Here is a 15065-nt window from a genome sequence, read left to right on the forward strand (position 1 = left end):
CATGCTTCTGGTGTTGTTTTTACTTCATTACTTTTCACAAATGCAGTTAGTCTAGTAACAACTGTATTATTTCTCTGTCCTTTCACTATTCAGTATCCTCGCTGAATGCCCACCTTTATTGTGTGACAGACTGCAATGCATACAATGGCACAAAGTTAATGGGCCCATATATCACCTCCAATAGGTCTGCATGAGCTATAGTCACATTATGTTGGTTATTATTAAAAGTGAACTGCATAGTGAGATAGACATCATTATGCTAGCCATGGCACATTGGCACACCCATCTAGGCTCCATCTGAAATATGACATCAGCAGCACAGTCAGATGACTGTCTTTGTCATGACTCGCGGTGTCATGTTGACAGACAGGCCCATCATGACTCATATTATATCTGATGACCCAGGCAAAGAAGCAGCTGGAATGATAGGCCTATATGCAATAGGCCGCAATGCAATTGCATTGCGTTGAGGGTGAACCTATTTGATTTATTATCGAAAGATGTTCTCACCCTCATGCAACAGCCATGGGATTACTTGTTTGTATGTTGAAATATTGAAGTTGGCGATTGGCCAAAGTGCTGACAGGTGGCACGGGCAGACAGAGAAGCTGCATTACGCATTCTGCCTCACTTATTTTGCATGTTTGCTCATGCTCTCTCTCTAGTCCTCAGGCACTCACTCACACCTCACCCACTTGGTGGCTGGAGCAAGGCTAAAGCTTAGGACAGAACTGTATTCTGCACATCAAATAGTGAGGGCAATCGTGCAAATTATGATACAAGCATGACATTTAGTGTCTTCATTCTCCAGAGGTATCTCATTAAATCTGCCTGATTGGCCAGTAAAAAAATCCAGGATGCTCCCTTTTTTCGTATAAATGTGTTGGTCGATTTGATTTATATTTTTCTCAAATCTAGATTTTAAACATCTATTTTATAGCCCTCTGACTTACACTTTGTTTCACTGAGGCCTTTTTCAAATCTTGATCACCCTTGCTTTGGATCTTTCTGGTTCGCCGTGGTCCTGGCGGGGAGTCCGGTTCGCCCACCTCGAGTAGGCTTGATTTGGGCTTTCCGGTGGGGCCATGGTATGCTGGGGATCCCACAAGCTGTGCTTCATAGCTCTCTGGTGGGGCCATGGGTGTTCCCTGTACTCCGCTTCCATTAATCTCTAGTTCGCTGGCGGCTCTGAGGACCCTCTCCGTGGCCATCGGAAACCAAACACAAAGACCTTCGGGTATCCAATTTGCCTCCCTTGTCCAGAGGGTTGCAGGGGGTTCAATGTCCCCACTCCCCAGCTTGGTCCACCTCAGTGCAGGGAAACTGGAGTTCCTGGAGATGACTTCCAGTTTCCCCGTTACCCAAATGCCTCTCATTAATTGTTGCAGTTTATAAACAAAAGAGTACAACTCTTAGTGATGGCTCACCCTGCTCATTCATTTGACAAAGAACACAGTTAGCTGTGAGAAGTAATGTGAATAGCAGGATACATTGATCATCGACCTTTCGAATGCTCCATGCGGTGACGGTCCTCGGTCCATCCTGGGACTGTACATGTCTGATGGTCGCTTTTCAATCAATCGGAAACCCTGTGTTTCCGCATGTCAGGGACCGAGTTGGTCGCCAAGAGATACACAGGGAGACTTCTGTAGTTTTCTTAAAATGTATTTTTTTGTCTTTAATTTTCCAACACAAAATGAACACAAATGTGACAACCAATTATGGACCCAAAAACAAAGGAAGTCAACTTAAACAATCTGGCCAGAACTTAACTGCACTAACCTTAATGAGACATGAGGGGAACATAATGTGGGTGATCAGACAACTACTAACACAAAAGACAAAGTAACATTTAAACAGACAACAAATAACTACAACTGTATGAGTCGGGCGCTGCAGGTGGTAGATCCTGTGTCTCTTGAGTAAGGAGGGGAATTTGTATGTGTGGCCCTCTAGCTTCCATTTAACCAAGCTTGTACACCGCCCCACACCGAATACAACCTCAGATCAGACAAGACAATTGAATTTAAGCATAATTTTTAAAATATTAATATTATTATTAAAATAAAATAGCTAACGAGGATTCCCTCATTAGCTGCGAGCCAAGAGGGAAAAGCCAAGCCATCGAATCCCTATCCATGGTGGGTCAGGGAAATGTGGTGTATAGGAGAAAGCTGCCTCCTGGGTGTTCATCGGGGGCCTGGGTCCTTCTGATAGAGGTTCAGTCCCTGGACGGTGTGAGTTCGGAAGCAGCCACCCTCACCCTTGGGCACTATCTCCCCAGAGTCGGGTTGTTTGTGAATACAGCCCAAAACTGGTGGTAAACTTACCTAAACTCATCTATGACCAGCATGAGACCGATAGCAAACAACCTTGACCATACAGTAAGCTAAAAAATAATCTTTAAGGGACAGTTCAGCAGGGCGTAAAACAGTTGAGAGGTAAACTTTTGTGGATTGTGCAGTCTGCCTAAAGTACTGTTGTTGTCTGTGTGTGTGGAGTATCCCCCTTGTGGGACCAGATGCTCATAGGTAGGCTACTCCACCTGAGGGAGTTCTTCTGACTTCACCCCCCGCCCCCTCATTCTACTACGCAGCCACAACACAGTGGAATGCCCTACCAAAAGCCCTGAAAGTTTTAACTTCCCCATTAAGGTTTAAGGCTAACCTAAAAACATGGCTCCACGACCAAAGTCCGACCAAATTGGACTTAGCCAAATTCATTCCCAGCCTCCCAGGCTGGCCTCACCAGGATTTTAACATACTCCCTGCGAGTGACACATCCTCCATGTGCCATAATAACCATGTCACTATCATGAATTTAATCTGTATTGATTTGCTATTGTTGTGTAGTTGTTTTTTGTCCCACTGTTGTTTTTGTCCAGTTCTTTGAGTGTTGAATGTTTAATGGACCACAATGGAAACAAACAAGCCTCTGGCTTTTTGTGTCATCCATTTGGCATGTTCTTAACTAGTTGTACTGCCTGTAACTTTAAAAAAAACTTATTCAATCAATGAATCAAGTGTTAAACTAATGTAGTAATAATACATATATTCTAGTCTCTTAAAACGTACAAATTGACACCAAGATCATTGAAATTGGCAAACTACACACATTTCTATGGAAAAAAACTCAACTTCGGGAGGCCAATGTGAAAAATGGTCGCCATCTCTGATTTTCAAGTGGCCAATTAGGGAGTTTTTATTTTTTGTTTGTTTGTTTTGTTTTATAGACCTTTCTTCCCACGGGTGAAATTCCGTTTCAGCTTCACCCAGCTGTTCGCTGCTGAAATGATTGTGAATTGTTATGAGCGCCTGGAGAGGGGCTGTTTGGGTTAAGTGTCGTAAACAATGGTGGGCCTGGAGGCAAACCTTTGACCTTCTGATTACCAGATGGCCTCTCCACAGTAGGCCTAGGTTACGGCAGCCCCATAATTGATCAATAAGGTCTGGAGAACAACCAAGCAACCACATTTCATAACTTTTTGCTATCCACTACTACACACTCCATTTTTCGACAAGCAATGTGAAAAAAAAGAAGTACCCTGTAATGTAGCTTACAGCCCACTAGATGGCAGGCACCAGTAACTGACTGCAGTAATATAGTCTCTGTTATAATTTAAAAAAGGGAACAGGCCCTTCTGATAATTATAATACTATGACGATGCCATTATAAAAGCTTGATTTTGGTATACATCTCTCACTAAAGTATATTTTACACCATACTTTACACCATAGACAAGTTTGACAGACATGTTCAATACCATGGTACCACCTGTATCAGAAAGCATGGAGCCTCATCTATAAAAATGTTTGTTGACTGTGTAGTCTACTTAAAGGTGCAGTAAGTGATTTTTTAAAGTATTTTTAAGTATTAAATAGCTCTATATTTTTTATCGCAATAATTGCTATTGAGTGTTTGTTCATTAACATGGGTCTCCCCATCTGCATTTTCAGTTCAGGATACCAATTTTGTCCAATCAGGAGAGAGAACTCATACAGGATACATTATAAACATGTAAAATTGGAAGTGATGACGCAAAGAAATGAGCAGACAACATTGTAACCGTAGCACTATAAAATTGAAGCTGATAAATGGATACTCTCTCCTGATTGGATGAAATTATATTGGCAATCAACCTGAAAATGTATTTCTTAAAGAGCTGGAGAGACAGCAAGAATTGTTATAGAACAATCTATAGCAATGAATGATTACTATCAGAATATAGAGATGAAACGTTTTAACAATAAAGTTTTTGTTTTAACCCCAAAAATATCATGTACCCTTTACCTTTAATGCCTTATGTGGTTATTTTAAAGAATATTCAAAAATGATATACACAGATTCGTTTTATTTGATAATAGTATGACTAAGCCAGTGTGAACATCAGTGCTCTTTTCCATTACTAGAACATTATTTGAGACATCTGAACTAATGTCTGTCTGTCTAACTTTTCTTTATGAACATGAGTAGGCCTATGTTAATACAATATAACTTATACAATTGGGGTGGTTGTAATTTGTCGCTGCTCTTCTATTGAGACATCTTGATGTATGTGTCAAAGGTCATGTCTCACCTAGACACAGGATCTGACACGAATTCTGACCTGATTTCAGCACTTGCAGGAAATCCAGGGTAGAATAGGCCCTTAAAGCCCTATATACTTGTATAAATAGCTGATCTACAAGCACAACATTTGTCACATAAGCTTGTAGATTTCCTTTTTGGATTCTTTTTGAACATTTTGCCTATAATGACCTGCCCAAAATAGGGACACCTGGTTGAAAGTGGTTAACAAGGTGCTTGCTGTACAGTAGCTCACTAATAAAGCTCACCTCTTTTTCACCTTTCACCTTTTGTTCTCCAAAAGCTTTACCGGATGTTGCATTGACTCTGTCCCAGTGTTCATTTTGACAGCAAATCTTTGTTTAGCTTTATCGCATTTTGAATACAATTCCAATTAGTTTTAGTCAAATTGTAATCATCTGATTATTCTTTTTTTACTAAACCTATGCAGTTGATTTAGTTGACTAAAAGTTTTGTTTATTTTAGTTTATTGTAGTGTAATGCATTCAAACATGCATTCTACGTATTTGTTTCAATTTGAGAACAGTGAAAATGTACACTCATTCAACGTGTCAATCAATGAACTAAGATAAGCAACTGGGTCATTCACTTCTCTAATCAGTACATTGGTGGTTTCTCTAATCAGACCAGTGGTGGTTTCTTTAGTTTGCATTGTATTTCAAGTTTAGCTTAAACACACCAGCTTACCTGATAAAATAACTTTAGCTTCCGCGCTTACCTTTGAATCAAATTCAGAATGACTTGTCTGACTGGATCTCTTCTCCACTAGTCCCCTCCCTAACATTTTAGTCTAGTTTTTTGTTTTTGATGTAATCATCATAGCTTAATTAGTTTTTATTTAGTTTTTATTCAGTGAAAAAAGGTAGTTGACGAATATATTTAGTCATTTAGTCTATGAAATTAGCACCGCTCTGTCCTGTTATAAGCAGCATATCAGACACAGCCTGTTGTATCAATATTTATTTTGCAATATAATGAGTGATCCAATGTCAAGGGTTAGACGCTGTGTTGTCACTTGTTTGTTTGTCATTGTCAATATAAACCAATATTTGGGTAATGTAGGTCAGGAGGTTTGAATAACCTACTACCTAACCTGAATAATAATACCTGAACAATTGCCATCTTTTTTTCAGTCCCTAATTTAAAAAGAAATAATCCTATTTACCGTCCTCCTGTAAAAGTTCAAATTAGACTTTAGTCTCCATTGTGAATACCATAATTGGACTGTTTTGGTGTGATGTGATGTCATTAAAACATAATTAATCTTTAATCAATTTGGGGGGGAAGCAGACATTCAAAGGAAAACAATTTTCACTGGAAGAGGAAAGAAGCCAGAGAGGAAAGAAGGTGGAAAAGAAGCGACAGAGCCCAAGGTCTCTGATCAACCAGTTGACCGCTTTGTATCTCAACTCAGTTGCTGGGTGACACATGATTAGAATGACTAGAATGACTTTCATAATAAATGGTGGTGGCTGAATCGAGAGAGAGAGAGAGAGAGAGAGAGAGAGAGAGAGAGAGAGAGAGAGAGAGAGAGAGAGAGAGAGAGAGAGAGAGAGAGAGAGAGAGAGAGAGAGAGAGAGAGAGAGAGAGACTGACTGCATGGCTCTGGCTGGCGTTCTTTTGAGTGAGTAATACCATAGTATTTGATCTTTATACCACTGATCGTCAAAGTCATATGCCTCCACCTCTAAGACAAGCACTAAGGTGAGGTGTGCCTTCATCTGTCACATTTTCATATCCTGTTTGTGGTGTGCAGTGTTTGTGGTGTTGAGAAATGCTGGGACAAGATAGATACGTAGAATTATGTCTGTCGGTTATGTCGGCCTGCTATTGACAGACCGATTATATAAATATATTCATTGTTGATAGTCTGTACATATATTCAATCATATACTCAGTGTTGATAGACTGTTAATAGAATATCCACTGTATATCCACCCATACTAGACTGTACTTAATATATTCATTCATATATTCACTGTACATTTATATTTATTGATACTGATTACATAATACTGTAAGTTCACTCATTCACTCAGATATCCAGTGCAGATATCTAGGGCCAGAAGCTTATTTTATTTTATTTTATTTTATTTTATTTTGTTTTATTTTGTTTTATTTTATTTTATTTTATTTTATTTTATTTTATTTTATTTTATTTTATTTTATTTTATTTTATTTTATTTTATTTTATTTTATTTTATTTTATTTTATTTTATTTTATTTTATTTTATTTTATTTTATTTATTTTTGGGTCTTGACTCTTACGTGTACCTCTCCTGTGTTTTATTCTCACTGCTGTTCCTGCTATGACACCTGCATTCCCTTTTGGGATCAATGTTTATATGATCTTATGTGTTTTTTCCAGCACAGCAAAACAGAAGACTGAACTATGTTTTAGATCCAGTTGGAATTGCTGACCTGAAGCCATTTTCTTATTATGCCATTTCTTTGCTTAATGCACTTCTCACTGTTACCCACTCACATTTACCAGTCCCTGATAGTCATTTCTCTTCCTTCCTCTGCACCCTAAAAAAGGACCCCTCAAACTCCTAATTGAAGCCACATGCTGTATCCACCCATGTTTTTGTCCAATCACAGTAGAGGTGGAACTATAGGCTATGTCCCACCCACCAAACTAGCCCCTCTGCATGAAGATGATTGCATAGTTTTGACCAGTCTACATAACACACATGTCTGCATATTAAGAGCTGAATGCGTGTCTTGTGTGCGTTTCAAATGGATGCCTCATTGCGGTATTCAAATGATTTAATCAATCCTGGAAGCTGTCTCTCACGCTATCAGTTAAATAAAATGCACACACATGTACATTCATAGAACAGGCTTTTTTTTGTGTGTGTCAATCATCTTGTTGGCGAGGGGATTTTACAGGCATTTACAACAAAGGTGGAGAGGAGGTGTGGTTGTAGGCAAAGGTTGCAGAGGTCAAGCAGATTGTTGGGTGTGGGGGTTGACTGGCCATATGTCTTAAACAAGCATTAGCTGTGTTCGCCTGCAGTTATTGCATACAGTACATGTATATCAGTAAACATACATAGCCCTCCTCTTGTGATATGATTTACCACACACACACACACACACACACACACACACACACACACACACACACACACACACACACACACACACACACACACACACACACACACACACACACACACACACACACACAGTAGTATATGTGCAGACCCTTCATTTTACGGTAGACATGCTGTCCTTCTGATCTCAGCTGGAACACATGCTACAACACACTATCTATCACGCTATTTCTGAGTGTATAAGGAAAGTTAATTGTTTTATGGCAGAGATAGCAGTAAAATTATGATCTTTTATCTGAAAGCAATTGGCAACATTGTCCTTATGCTTTATGCAAATGTAGTAAGTGTTGAGCCTGAACTAACGGACTATGTTGATCACTTGCTGTGCACATCTGTCTGTGTCCTGTGTCTGTGTGTCCGTATACTCTCCACTCCAGACAGTGAAGTCTGGCCCGTGTTCTCTATAGCAGTGGCTTTCCAAACTTTTTGAGCCCAAAGCATCCCAAAGGGCAAGTCAAAATCCACGGCACACCTGTATTCATATCTGTTCAAAATAGCCTCTATAACACGTGTTATCACTCTTAAACATTATTTGTATTTACTAATGCCAAATAAAAACTTAAACCACTTAAGCCCTACTTCACACTTCACAAATGTTCAAAAATACAGTTGTGAAAATAGAAGATCTAAAAGCTCACTATGTGTTGCATCACAACGTGTTGTGAGCTTATACTGTAGATCTGCTATTTCTGCTATTTTGTAGATTTGTAGAAGAAAATGTATGGAGCCCTGGAGTGGCCGTTGAGGGATTTTTAAATGCGTGCCCGCAAATTAGTAATTTGAGGGCACGCATTAAAAACAATTTCCCCTCAACGGTCACTCCAGGGCTCCATAAAAATGTATACAAAATGTAAAGAATTTAATTAAAAATGTCGCCTTTTAATGACATGCCAGGTTGAAAGTGGTTATTATTTTAGCTGGGTCGAATTTGGCTCTGTATTGGGAAATGAATGCACACAAAGAGTATAGTAAATAAAAAAAATATTCATAGCGTTTTGCATAGTTATATTGCAATAATAATGTGTGGTTGACACAAAATCCCAAGGTACACCTGGACTTGACTCACGGCACACTAGTGTGCCTCGGCACACAGTTTTGGAACCAATACGTATCAATATTTTATGCCTGACCACCAGGTGAGGGAAGGAGAATGCGGGTAGGGAGAGAGATAATTGGCAGCAATTAGAAGATGGAGAGAAAGGGCAGGTCAAGTCATAGGCGGATTATGACACAATGGGCCCCTGGCACAGACTTGTGAAAGCCCACCCCCCACCCCCACCCCACTGACTAACCCTAACCCCTACCCTAACCCTAACAGGATTTTTGAGATTCCAATGCTGTTTTGCACGTGCTTTTTGCATGCCCCTCTAAAGTCCTAATGATAAACTGTCTGGGTAAACATGCACTTGAAAGGCATTATGATGGTTTCTTTCCTGCATCTTTCATCTACAAAGTGAATGTTTAGGTTATAACTTCAGTTTTCAGTAGGACTTAGGGGCTCTGTTATTGACATGAATTATTAAGCCCTTTGGCAAGAAATGCAAAGTTAATAACAATGACAATTCACGCACAGGGTCTGGCTAGGGGCCCCCAGAGCACTTGGGCCCCTGAGCCTGCGGTAATCCACCCCTGGGTCAAGTAATAGAAGCAGGTAAAGTAGAATAGAGGTAGACAAAGTGTGACAAAGGTGATGGGAGCATTACCAAAGTAGGTTGGGTTAGTGGGGTTTGTTTACTGGGCAACTTTTAAGTTCAAAGGGGGAATAGGTGAAAGCCAGATCCATGTCAAAAGTATTTAACCTGGTTAAATGGGTGACCTAAAAAAATTGTCTGGTACTTGTATTATCGTTCCTCCTGCGCAGGTCAAAACAGTTTTTATTTGTACAGTGAGGCAGCGCTCCATCTCTGGTGACAGCAATGTAGACACTCTTAAAACAACTGGGTTTACAGTACATCAATGAAGCATGGACTCTCTATTGACAGGGGCAGGGATTAAACCATCTTTGACACATAACTGGCCTTCTAGTTTTTCCAGATCAATATGTTATCATCAATCAATATTTATCCAGCAGTGTTCTACTCAGTACTTTGTCCACTAGAGAATATTCAATCTAGTATAAATGCTTTGGGAAGCCATCCAGTGTCAATAAAAGCAGTTTTTCAAGTGTGTGTGTGTGTGTGTGTGTGTGTGTGTGTGTGTGTGTGTGTGTGTGTGTGTGTGTGTGTGTGTGTGTGTGTGTGTGTGTGTGTGTGTGTGTGTGTGTGTGTGTGTGTGTGTGTGTGTGTGTGTGTGTGTGTGTGTGTGTGTGTGTGTGTGTGTGTGAGTGTGAGAGAGTGTGAGAGAGAGAGAGGAAGAGGGAGAGAGTGTTCAATGAAGGAGGTGTGGTTAACCTGTTACAGTATGTCTGCATACAGTTGTACGTGCTGTGGCGTAGCATATTGGACACAAAGAGAGAGAAAGAATAACTGCCAGGTAGACAGACTGACACAAATAGATAAAAGAGGGCAGAAACATGCAAAGGATACACATGATAAGAGGGTGAACGATATTATCATGTTTCATTCATGTGCTTTGCCACGATGGACTCTGACCATTTTTATGGTTTCAAAGTTTGTCTCGACGCCATAAAACTTTCTCAGGGTGCAAAAGTAACTGGGTGACCTCCCTAAGCGGTTCATATCAAACGCGCAAAACAGTGTTTTTACACACCCAATATCTCTCACCACCGGCCGCCTTCCTCTCTCACTCTCAGAGTCTGCACTGTGGACGACTTCACACACTTTGTTTGATCCACCACACAACACGAACACAATATCTCTTTGATGCGGGGGGGAGAGTGAGAGCTTCTTCCTTACATTTTCTTTATTCCTATGGACATTGTTCCTCAACTCAAGCACTCTTTTTTTCCCCAAAATGTTTTGTATACTTCTAAAGCATTCCTATATACTTTGTCCCTCATGACAACATCCCCCCCCATCTCTCGTCCTGTTTTCCCAGTGGTGTGGCCCAGCGGTGAGTGTTTCCCTTCCCAGCGGCAGGCTGGGTGGTGTATGCTCTGAGCTGTGGGATGAAGCAGAAAAACAGGAGTCTGTTTCCCCATCTCCCTGAAACTGTTTATTGTGTTTGGAAGCCACTGTAAATGACTTTGAGACAACCCTGAGGCTAACAGCCTCGGCCCTTCCTACGTGCTGCAGGGTATATGGGGTCAAACAAATATTCAGGTAAGGTCTGATAGCCTGGTGGGAGTGAGGCCACGAAAGCTGATATGTTATTTACACACCCAAAGAATAAATACTTTTTAAAGTCTAGCAGATGCTACAGTAGTTGGTCCATGGCTTGGTCAAAAGGTCATTATGTTTTTGTGGACAATAATGCATACAATGGTATGTATCTTCACCAGGACATAATCTTTTCACCCTTGTGTGTGTGTGTGTGTGTGTGTGTGTGTGTGTGTGTCTGTCTGTCTGTCTGTTCAGGCCTAATCGTACAGTCTGCTAGGCTGTTCAGCGTCATTTATTGTGCACACTGCCAGCAGGTGAAGAAACAAAATTCCAAAGACAATGCTACGTTTGCGAATTAATAACCTCAGGCTCTCCACGCTATGGGACACGTGTCCGCAAGGCTATAGAGTGAAAATGGTAAATGCACTGAATTTATATTGCGCCTTTCTCCAAAGCACTTGACAATATATTTCAAATTCCCCCATTCACACACATATTAACACACTGACAACAGAGGAAACCATGCACCAACCTGCTCATCGTTTCATTGTGAAACAGAGAAAGACTCCTGCGCTCTGGCTGATACTGACAATAAGCCTCTCCAACCTACTACTTACTTACTTACTTAGTGTTGTTAATGATGAAGATTATAATGAGGATCACAAGAGGGAGAGGGAGAGAGAAAGAGAGAAAAGGAGAGAGAGCAACAGAGATAAATAGACATGCAGCGTGTGTAATCATGGTGACATATGGTTAAATGACACCACATCACAGCACTATCAACTACTGACAGGGAGAGAGCCACAGATGGACTCTGTTCAGTTCAAGTCCATGTCTGATTTACACCAACATGCATTTATAAATTTGACAAAATACGCCACACATCTATGATATACACACACATGCATGCATGTGTCTCGTTTTGAAGGTTCTGTAATTCTGTAACAGTGCTCCTATGGTGGCAAGTTTTCACACATTAGTCGACTGACCACACCATCAAATATTACATTGGCTTCATGAATAGTTTTTATCAGCTTTCAGAACTGATCAGTAAACAGACGCTGCAACTAGTCATCACTTTCTCATCACTTTTTCCAATGAGGGCTCGCCAATGGCTTCCCATGTCCATCTAACAACTAGGCAGCATATGGAATCTAAACATGCAATGTCGATGGTAGTCACTACGGATGCGATACTGTGTTCGGCCACTGTATATATCTCTTTGGTAAATCTGTGGCGCTGTTCCTCACTTGGCCAGCCAATCAAAGGGCTAGCTCAGTTTTGCAGAAGCAGCTCTTGTTTAGCGTTTCACAGACTGGCAATTATGGTTTTATTTAACGATAGAACGCAAAAGTACATTACTAAACACATGTAATACTTTTCAAGGGGTTTAGCTTGCTGGTAGCTGAAATATATGACTGTGTCATTTCTTGCTAATTAGTGTTGCATCCAGGTTTCCAAGTTTCCCCACTTGACGATCTGACGTAAAGTATTCAGGTGGCACTTCCTTGTGGGAAACTTGTGTACACCATACAGTATATCCAACAAACATCTCATCAAAGCACTGTGTTGGATACAGTTTGTGAGAGAGAGAGAGAGAGAGAGAGAGAGAGAGAGAGAGAGAGAGAGAGAGAGAGAGAGAGAGAGAGAGAGAGAGAGAGAGAGAGAGAGAGAGAGAGAGAGAGAGAGACAGACAGACAGACAGACAGACAGACAGACAGACAGACAGACAGACAGACAGACAGACAGACAGACAGACAGACAGACAGACAGACAGACAGACAGGCAGAGAGATAGGGAGTGACAGAGAGAGAAGAGGAGGGAGAGGGAGATAAAGAGAGAGATAGATGAACAGACAGACAGAGAGGGAGAGAAACAGTTAATGTTACTGCGTCAGACAGTGTAAATATTATTATTAGGTCATACCTCCTGGTTTGTATTACTTTCATAGACTGACTTATCAGCTGGTTGATACACTTTGGCTGCCTGCTCTATAGCCTACTTCATTATTTTCATTTTAAATTCCCTTGCTGGTTTGTATTCCCAGTCTACCCTTTTTTTTGACACAAGAAATCAACAATCAGCATCCTTTATCATAGCCTTTCCCTCCATTGCCCTGTGCCTTACACTCACACAAACCTATTATTGTCGTGCATGCACCACACAGAGGGTGTGTCTCCTGGTTGACAATTGCGTGCCACTGAGCAAATGAAGTATCTTTCAGATATAATATTTTCTTGTTTCCATGTCTTTCTTGTTTCCAAGTCCTACAGACATAATATGTGTGTTTGTTTGTTTGTTTGTTTGTTTGTTTGTTTGTTTGTTTGTGTCTGTGAACTGCTAATCTCCGGCACAACTGGCCAGAGCGGCGCAAAACTTTGCACGCACACTAGCTGTATGCAGTGTTGAATTGGTCATCCGTACCACCCGTCCCACCTAGGAGCATGTGCACGTGCGTAAACAAGTGAATGCGTTCCACTCGATTTGTGCGCCAAGTACCCACCATTTTTGCACTATAGTCGTAGTAGCCTTCTGCTTTATTTTGGAGTAGATCGGTATAGGAATTGAGAGTTGAGAATATGGTATCTGTGTGGTGGGCAATGTCTCTGGCTTATCTAGGCTTGCTCCTGCACCAGAAGCAGATGAGAGGTCTATTTCTCTACAGGGCCTTTTCTCTCCCCCCTCTCCACCACCCCGCTGCTACCGACCTGACACGACAGCGTGCACACGCCCATTCGACAACACATTTTCGTCCACAGACGCTTTCCAACGCTTACCGCCGCCTACGTTGGTGCTACCTTAACAAGCACTTTCGCGTTTTGGCCCATAACTGTTAAACTGTAGGTTGTTCAGTCAAAACTTTCCCTGGATTCCAAATTTTCCCTGGATTCCTTCGATCATGATTACGCTGGGATGTTGAGGCTTTACAGATTCTCCGTGCATGAAACACATTTTGTGATTGGTTGAAAAAGACAGTCTACAGGGGAAGTAGGCTACATACGACGGAAGTCCCGCCCTATAGACACTCTCTGCTGGGAACGAGGCTAGATCATGATGCAACTCCACAGATAGGCCCCGCCCATTTCCGTCTGACATGATTCGTTTTTGCACACTTCTCGCTACTACTACAGACTTTGTCCAAAACTCACACAAATTGATACACATAATTACATTACATTACATTACATTACAGTCATTTAGCAGACGCTTTTATCCAAAGCGACTTACAATAAGTGTATTCAACACATTATCTCTGGAGTCATGTGATAATGATATCAGGCAGATTTTTCATATTCCATTCCGATTGGCTAGATGGAGATCTGTGCTCCAGTTATTGTCTTTGACCCATTCAATAAATATCCTCTCTCTCTGTCCCTGTCAGTTGGAAAGCCATGACAGAAGAAGGTGGTTAGTTGGTCTAATGGTTGTAGTTGTACTTACACCAGAGTGCTTTGTGCAGGAGTTAAACCAATCAGGACATTTGGATGACTCTTGGTGTACAGTGTTAAAAGTTGAACTTTTCCCAGTGCAGTGTGGTAGATGTGATTACTCTCACCATCCATCCATCCATCCATCCATCTAGCCTGGAAACCAGATGAATCTGCCAGTGCCAAAAAAAGTGATATTACTACTCTGGCTACCAACCATCCATCCATCAACCATCCATCTATCCATCCATCAAGCACTGCAGCCAAATCCTATTAATCTGGATTTTTCTGACACCCATTTCTTCCATCTTTGATTTAGGCTGTCCCTAAAGTAAATTTCGGTTACTTGCCCCCCAGAGTTAAACAGCATATTAAGCACATAGCAGCACTCTACGTAGGCCTGCTGCATAATTTCCTCATCAGATTCCTTCACACCTCTCACACTATCACAAGTGGGAGGAGGGCACTCGTACGCATGCGCCGTTGGCTGCCTCAGATGTCACCAGACTGGAGCCCGGTCTGGTGGACTGGTACCCTCTACTGAACACGTTTTACCATTGTACACAGTACAGTGCAAGGACACACGCACGCAGTGTCGCACACGTCCTCTGAGTCCCTGCTGGACACAAGCAGCCGAATTTAAGTGGTGAGTAGCCAATATGGAATTTATAGAGAACTGTGCACATCATGGTGATGTTTTTTTTTAAAGC

General features: G+C 41.2%; 1 protein-coding gene across 1 annotated transcript in view; it reads left to right on the forward strand.

Moving 5' to 3' along the window:
- Positions 1–14867: 14867 nt before the first annotated feature.
- Positions 14868–15065, forward strand: part of LOC308096761 (monocarboxylate transporter 1-like) — a 29914-nt gene continuing 29716 nt past the window's right edge. The window contains exon 1 of the mRNA XM_080444210.1: positions 14868–15001. The gene's annotated coding sequence lies outside the window, so the exon portion shown is untranslated. The remainder of the gene's footprint in view (positions 15002–15065) is intronic.

The sequence above is a fragment of the Gymnoscopelus braueri genome (assembly GCF_963280865.1).
Source record: "Gymnoscopelus braueri genome assembly, chromosome: 12".
NCBI lineage: Eukaryota > Metazoa > Chordata > Actinopteri > Myctophiformes > Myctophidae > Gymnoscopelus > Gymnoscopelus braueri.